The sequence below is a fragment of the Macrotis lagotis genome, chromosome X, assembly GCF_037893015.1.
Source record: "Macrotis lagotis isolate mMagLag1 chromosome X, bilby.v1.9.chrom.fasta, whole genome shotgun sequence".
In the NCBI taxonomy this organism is placed as follows: domain Eukaryota; kingdom Metazoa; phylum Chordata; class Mammalia; order Peramelemorphia; family Peramelidae; genus Macrotis; species Macrotis lagotis.
The window spans coordinates 353095473-353104322 of NC_133666.1; positions in this window are offsets into that span (position 1 = coordinate 353095473).

Genomic DNA, 8850 nt, shown 5'->3' on the forward strand with positions numbered 1-8850 from the left:
GCTGCCCTAAACCCACTGATTATCTAAAATTAAATAATCATAAGATCGCCAAATGATTCTTTTTTGTAATATCTGGTATTTAAGTGGAGCTTCTGCCTTAAATGTCTTAAACCCACCCTTTATGCAGTGGCTAGAAGGATCTAATTTTGAGTGTTGGTTCCATCACTTCTTAGCCGTGCAATCCAAGACAAATCACTTAACCTGTTTCAGTTACCTCATTAGTACTTGTATCTATCTCTCAGGTTTGCTGTTTTAAAATAGAAAGATATTTTAAATTATATAAATTATCATATAAATTATATAGAGATATTTTCATAACAAAATATCCATTTTTGACAAGAGAATGGTAGGAATGTGTCTCCATGGTATACAAAGTCAGAGAACCCAATCATTTCTTTTTTTCTCTTTTGCTTTTCTCTACGGTTCATCTGGGCTTATAACAGAAAGGACAAACACCTCCTGGTGCTCCAAGGGGCAATGACCACTGCAGTGGTAAAATGTATTAAATATTCTGGTTTTAATCTTCCCTGCCTCCAATCTGTCCAAACTTGTGAACCTTTGGGGTTATTCATATGTGGTGCCAGCCAGGTCAAGCTGCCCTGCCCAGGCACCAGGAAACATGGGGGTGGAAGGGACAAAAAAAGATTTTGATCAAGAACAAAGCTTCTAAGAAGAGCCAAGTTCATTTGTTCCCAACTTTGACATATTCCATTATTCTACATTTAAGAGGGGCAGTCAGGGTCAATATTACTTTAACAGACCAACTACTATTGAAACAATCCTGTAATGATATATTAGGACTGAGGAACACTTCAATTTATTCCATTATCCACCAGAATAATTTCTTGGCAAATCTTGGGTCTCTTAATCAGGAAGGAACTCGAATACCCTGGAACTTCAGGGCTGCTCCCCTCCATCCTTTATTAACAATGCTAGTACAAATATTCCTCATTTCATTGACAAGGAAACTAAAACTTTGACTTTACCCAGTGACAGAACTAGCCCTGACTCCTGTGTCTCCTTATCCATGATGGCCAGAAGAACCCAGTCAATTCCCCTTTTCCCATGCTCTAGCCTGGCCCAGAGGATAGAGCTCTGAATGGAAAGGCAGGAAGATTTTGCTTATAATCCCAACTCTGTGTCCTCATCCATAAAACACTATCTACTCCAAAGATATCATGAAGATCAAATGAGATAATGACTATAAAGTTCTTTTCATGCCTAAATAAATATTATCTATTAGTTCTAATTATATCTGTTTCCTAAGTGATTTCATAAATCCTATGGCTCCAATTTTTATCTTTACATAATTATACTACCTGTTTCCTTAATGATTTCATAACTTCTATGGCTCCCATTCTTATCTTTATGTAGATTATTTCCAAATCTTTATCTTTAGTACTAGTGTCTCTTCCAAGCTACAGACTGGCATTTCTCAATGCCTACAGAACATTTTTTTCCTATGTGTCTAAACCTAAATCGTACTCCACTATTCACCTAGATCACCTTGCAACAGCTTCATTGCCTCACACCACATAGAAGCATCCTTTTCACTGGATCTTTAAAACATCACCAACTCCCTGAAAGAAGTTAGTCTAGCAAACTTTGGAACATCTGCCTTGGGGTCAATCTGTCTTAATTGGGAGCTAAAAGTCTGAAAACTTCCTTACCCTGCCTAAGACCCAGGTGGCCAGAGACCAGATCACTCCTCTGCCTGAAAGGATCTACCTTTTCTACATATTGAAATTAAATCAATAGTATCATTGCTTCTGGAATGAGTGAGCCAATTGAATTTTGTATAGATCAACTTAGAAATTGTACTGGCTGACCTCTGACCAGCTCTAAAGCTATAATGGTATGAACCCGGTGACTTCACAGACTAAACCTCATCTGGATAGATATTCTCTCCCATTAGAAAAGATCCATGATGGTGATTGCATTTTTATATTTATACATCCGGCTCTAAATATAGTACTGGGCATATTATAAGTACATAATACTTATTCATTTGACTTCCTTTTGACTGACTTTTCTATATTTCCCTTTCAATACATCTTACCTCCCTCAACTTATTTTGCCAGTGACAAACAATAATAAGAGCAATTGAGTCCAACCTTCTCCTTTTACAGAAAATGAGAACCACATAAGCTCATGTGACAAGCCAATGTTTCACAACCAGTTAACACAAAGTCATATCTAGAACCCAAGTCTCCTGAGCATCCCTGTCCATCTTCTTTCTATATTACCTATAAGTGAGAAACAACTCTCAAATCATGTTATAAAATAAGAAAGTCAGGATATTAAATTATAAAACTTGGAGTAGCTAGGTGGCACAGTGGGTAGAGCACCAGCTCTGGAGTCAGAAGGACCTGAGTTCAAATCTGACCTCAGACACATAATTGCCTAGCTGTGTGACCTTGGGCAAGTCACTTAATCCCATCGCTTTAAATAAAAATTTACTTATACTTTTTCTTTTATCAAGGACAGTCAAAGAGTAATTGCTAAAAATAAAAATTAATAAATTCTTTAAGCAATTAAATGCTGACCTGCAATATTTAACAGTATAAGTGAATAAATCTGCCAGATTTTATTTTTTGACTAAGAAGTTTACTCAGGAAAGATGCTTTAGTAGTCAGATGTTTTGAAAACAATTAAAACATAGGAAATTTAAGTTGCAGTATTCTGGCAAGGCAAATCCAATAGAGTTACTCTATATTCTTCAATTGCCAAAAAAAGACAATCACTTCCCTTGTCCCCTTAATCTTTCACTCCTTTTATGGCTCATCTATCTTCATATTCAAATTGCAAATGTACTAGACAGAATGATTGCTTCTATGTGGTTCTATGGTGGAGCTTGACATATAAATGATGCATGATAAATATAAAATAATTTATTGAAAGAAGTGAGGTCACATTTTCCAATTGACAGTATAGCATTTAGTATTTGCATTTGTCTTTGCCAAGATAACTTTTGAAAGAGTTGTCTGATTTTTGATGAATCATATACTAAGGGGTTTCAAAATATGTGTTAAATTCAATTTGTGAATTAGTTGGTTGGATAACTGAAAACAAAATGGTAGCTAGATTTTCAAATGATTATATCTTTGTTATTTTTTAAAGAGCAAAAGCAAAAAGAAACCAGTTAATTTTGATTAAAGGTCACAGAAACAATATTGCACAATACAGATAATAGTAATTTGCAAATTGAGAAACTGAAAGTACCATGTGGGACAACAAAATGAATATCTGACATCATGCAAGTCCTCAAGGAGTTCATTATCTACCTTCATAGTAAAGGCAGTTTCATCTGTTGTTCAGAATCAAGCAAAATAATAACATAAATAGAAAATGTTACATAGCTAATAAAATATACCTAAAATGCACAAAAATCAAATGCTGGTTTGCCCATTGAGAATGAATTCAGAATGAAATTAAATGTTTGATGATGAAATCACTCTTGAATTTTTTGGGGGGGGAAGCAGAAAAAAGTTACTACTGTCTTGTAAAGAGGAAAAGGTGTTTTGGAATTATTCTATAAAAGAGGCCAAAGATGTTTTCAAAATCTAACTCTGTGTAGTTATAATTCTGCCCCAAGATGTTATGTTAATAATAAGAGCAATTTGAAGCTTAATGATAATTCTTCATATTTCCATGTTCTTTCTAAAGTAAGTATACTTTGAATAGTAGTTTATGACAAAAAATGACTTACTGGGTAGGAAGAGGATGTAGTTAGAAAAGAAGGGAATATAAAATCAAAAATCAGCAATAAAATAAAAGTTTAGTTTTTCTTAAAAAAATAGTAGACTTAAAAAAGACTCACATATCCTTTTCCTTCTTCCAGTGAAGAAGAGATAGGGAATAATGACTCTTCTCACAATTCAGTATAGTATTTGATACAGAATTGGGGACTTAATAGCATATGTTTGATCAATCAGCTCCAGGAGGGACCCAAAACAAATTTGCTAAGATATGTCTTGGGGTGTGTGTGTGTGTGTGTGTGTGTGTGTGTGTGTGTGTGTGTGTATAAGATATAGCTTGGAATATAGCATATATATATATATATATATATATATATAGTCATAAAGTTAATATTCAGTGATTTGTGACTTTTTTAAAGGTTAGATTCAAAGGAAAACTTCTCAGAAATGCCTGCAAACTTTTACATTATGCTATCTTATTCCTTGAAAATATAGTATCATCAATTCCATCATCAGTTCCAAAAGAGTCTAAATTGGACTATTTGAAAAAAAAATTATTTCATTAACACTATATTTTAGTGTGGGAGTTATCTTGCATCCACTTATTACCTATATAACTTTGGTAATGAAACTTAACCTGCCCTCATCTAGAAATTAAAGAGGTTGCATTAATCTATAATGTTCCTTCCAGTTCTAAATTCTATGATTCTAAAAAATTCTTTATATTGCTATAATCCACAAATATGTGTGACAGCTGAGGCATTACCTCTTTAGGTCACTGTATTTACTCAGAGTTGGTGTGGTACACTCTTAGACTTAAGCTATGAAATCTCCAAGCATGACTATTTAAACATGGGTTCTGGTCATGCTCATAGAGTTACCACCTGGGCTTTTTGCCTCTAGATCTTCAGTCTCCTCTTCTTTCCAATGGTTAGGTTAGGATTTTAATGTTCTTTAGTGTGTGTGTGTGGGGGGGGTCTTAAATTTTATTTTCAAATGGCTACTGCCATAGTTTCAAAAAGCCTGTTATTATTCCCTTCTAATGGTCCACTACTATTACTGCAACTATTTACTATCATTCTAGTTTCTTGGTCTGGGAATAGCAATAAGTGGTACCCAAGTAGTCAGGGGAATACAGTGAGAGTCAGTGTGTTATTAAGAGAGAGGTGGAGGTATCACAGAAGGGAAGTGGTCTCATCCAGCAAGTGTGTGTGTGTGTGTGTGTGTGTGTGTGTATGCACGCGCACATGCCTCATTAAAATTTTGGCTAGGAAACTATCTTTTCTTCATACTCTGGACTTAAATAATTTTCTAGGACTTAGAACAAAAAGAAGGGCAAAAAGTATAAATGTATTATTTTCAGACTGGAATACATTCAAAGTGGAGATAAATTACAAAAGGGAGGAACAGTCCGATGACTTCTGAGGCAGCAGTTATTCTAATCAAGAAAGAATCAAGGGAGGAAGGGAAACCAGGATAGGTTGAATGGGGGATGGGATAACACTGGATAAACTCAAGAAGGCAAATTTTCTTATCCTATACATCATTTGAGGCTTTGCTTAATTCCTATCTCTCTCTCTCTTTTTTTTTTTTTAGGTTTTTGCAAGGCAAATGGGATTAAGAGGCTTGCCCAAGGCCACACAGCTAGGTAATTATTAAGTGTCTGAGGCCAGATTTGAACCCAGGTACTCCTGACGCCAGGGCCGGTGCTTTATCCACTACGCCACCTAGCCACCCCCAATTCCTATCTCTTGGGGAATCTTTCTCATAACTTTAACCTGGTTCAGACAACCAAAGCAACTCTTTCTAGTAGGTAGGTGATGGACAAGTTCAAATATTACATCAGGTTTTAGCAGTTGTCACTTATCCTCATTGTGCCTTATTATGCGCCATCTATAAAATTAGTGAACTACATATCATGGTCTCTCTCTCTCTCTCTCTCTCTCTCTCTCTCTCTCTCTCTATATATATATATATATATATATATATATATATATATTTGTTGACAGGTAAATCTTGAAAGCTTATTTTGTGTATATGACCACATGTCATATTTTTGTATATATATATATATACATATATATATATATATGTATATATATATACATATATATGTATGCATACATATACACATATACGTTTGTCTATATGGACAAAATGACTACAATAAAAAGCAAATAGTTACTTTTTATCTATTAAGAACTTTACATATTTTTCATTCTCACAAAATTCCTGTGATATAGATAGATATTATATTCATTTTTACTGATGAGGAAACTGAGGCACAGGAGACAACCACAAACAACATAATTATATGAAGTTATGTCTTTTATAGTTATTTAAACTGTTCCAGACTACTCTCAAAGGCAGGTACAGCTACATAAAACTTCAATTTTATCTCTAATAATGCTGGGCACATAGAAGACATAATAAATATCCATTGATTGACAATTGAGATAATAAATGTCTTCAAGATAAAGCTTAAGCAGATATGCATTTGTTTTCATTCACTTGGATGTCTTCATAGTCACTGGGATGACTACTAAGATTCTACAGGAATCTCATAGTTCCTGTAAAAAAGATTAAAATTTGTTTTATAGAAGTTGCTGCCATGGGAAATGAAGAATAAACACTTTATGCAAAGGACCACTGTTATAAGAGCTCTCCTTGTGTGTACAGCTCTTGAGGGTTTATCACTGGTTGACCATGACAGCTGCGGTCTCTGTGCTCAAATTGCTTAGTTCAAGCAAAGTACAAGCTAAGACAGAAGGATCCTTGATGTGCAAGAAAAAAAAAATCAAGGAGACAACTATACCACTCAGGAAGAAGAGAGAGGGGCCAGATTTTGATTTCAGACCTGCAAAAAATTATAATTAGCTTTTAAAAAGAAGGGGGAAAGAGGGGGGGAAGCTTTCCCCTTGGAAAATAGTTTTTTTTTTTTTTAAAGAAAAGAAACTGGTGGTTGGATTAATGGATGAACAAAAAATTAATGTGAATCATTTTGAAAGTCTTTTACTTGAAGATGAATTTTCTTCATTTGATTCCTGCTGGATCTGGCAATTCACTGGAATACCTAAGTGGTAGGCAATGATGTCTCCCTATTATAATCTAATCCATTCAATAGAAAAGAAACTTAGAAGTATAACTTCGATAATCCTAAAACATCCTTATTGTCTTTATACTCTTGCTTAAAAAGAGAATCTTTCTTCCCATCCCCTTTGGTTTTTCCCAATTTCAGTCCCCTAAAATGTTTATCCTCTTCTCTGACAGTCTAATCAAGTTGGAAAACTACAGAACTTAACTTCTAGATGTCTTTCAGTCATGGCTATATTTGTATTTCTATCAGCTCAGGAGTCTGGTACTCTGTAACTTTCCACTGTTATTGTTCTGTTTTCCTGTATTTTAAAACAGTGGTTTTGGTTAATTCAGATCACTTTTGTCTCCTGGCAGTTTTCCAAGTTGTGCTTTATTTTTACAAGGTCCCACACAACTCCAAATAAGACGCCTTCATTTTGTTCAACTGAAGTACCATCCAAGCACTTCACCCACACACGCAAGGTTGTGGTTTCCAGGGAATAGCAAAAAAGTGAAGCATAGTCTCCTAGCCCTACAAAGTGACTATTGTGTAGCATGGTGTCCATATATAGTATTTCCTGAAAAACCTCAAGTTGGAACATTGAGGTGAATGTCCACTACTTCCCAACCCTGGAGATGAGTTTTTTTGTTTTAAGAATTAAAATAGCCCAAGAAGTGGGATAAATGGTTTAACTGACCCTACATACTCTTTGTGAGTTCAGAAATCTCATTAAAAAAATCAACTTTACATTGTCTCCTCTAAAACCAATATCTTTATTATATAGACGAGGCAATATTATTTCATTGTTAAAATATTCTTCAAATTCAACCAATCTCAAATCTATGTTAGACATATTCTATGTTAGACTAATTCATAGTAGCACTTATATAATATTAATTGACCTAATGATGGGGAATTTTTTCAAATTAACTTTATTTTAATTTTTAATTTTTCAATGAACAAAAATTACCTTTATTCTTTCCCACTTCCCTTCCTCCTACTGAAAAAGAAAAATAAAAAAACCTTAAAATATATATAGATAAAGTAATTTCCTGAATTGGCTATGTATAAATACATACATACATACAAACACACACACACACACACACACACACACACACACACAAAGTCCAGACTCAAAGTTCAAATGATGGGAGTTCTACATTCTTTGAATTCTCTAGGTCTGATAAGCAAGAAATATTATTCTGTATAATGACATAAAAGTTTGCCTTGAATTATTCAAGTTTCATATGTCAAATTTGGAATCCTCACATATTCCTTACCTTTGTAACTAATTCTTCCATCTCTGTTGTTACCATAAACTTCACTATTTCCTACTTCTCTCTTGCTCTAACATTCTACTATCTCAAATACACTCCATCTTCCCTTCAGAATTTACTTTAAAATTTCTCTATTGCATTATTTATATCAAATCAAATAAGATAAATTTTTATCACAAAAAACATAAAGTTTTATATTTTTACAATGATCCATGACCAATGCTATAAAATAAGGGAAGAAAAGTTAAATAATAGCTAATTTCAAAAAATATTTAGGGGTCCGAAGGTCAAATGTGATATGTAGGCAAATATAAGTAATGTGATTTTTAAGCTACATTGAGAGATATGGTAAGTGGAATCACAGCATTCTGACTGATAAGGTCATATGTGCAATGTTGTGTTCTATTTGAAATATCATATTTTAGGATGATATTGATAAACTAGATAAGATCTAGAGGAGGGTAAGCAGATTGGGAAAAGCCTTGATATTAAGGCACAGGATAATAGGTTGAAATAACTGGGGAAGTTTAATTTGAAGAAAAGTAAACATGGGGACAGGGTGCCCAATAGCTGTCTAAATATTTGAAGGGTTGTTAGGGAAACTAGGGCAGAGCTGCACATGGAAATCAGAGAGTTATAGCTTCAAGGTTGAATATGAAGAAAAACTAGTGGAGCTGTCCAATGTAGAAGGGACTGCCTCCAAAGACAGTGCCATCCCTTTCACTAGAGATCTTTCAGTAAAAACTGGAAGATAACTTGCTTGTTTTAGTGAAGAAAGGATTTTTGTTCAGGATAG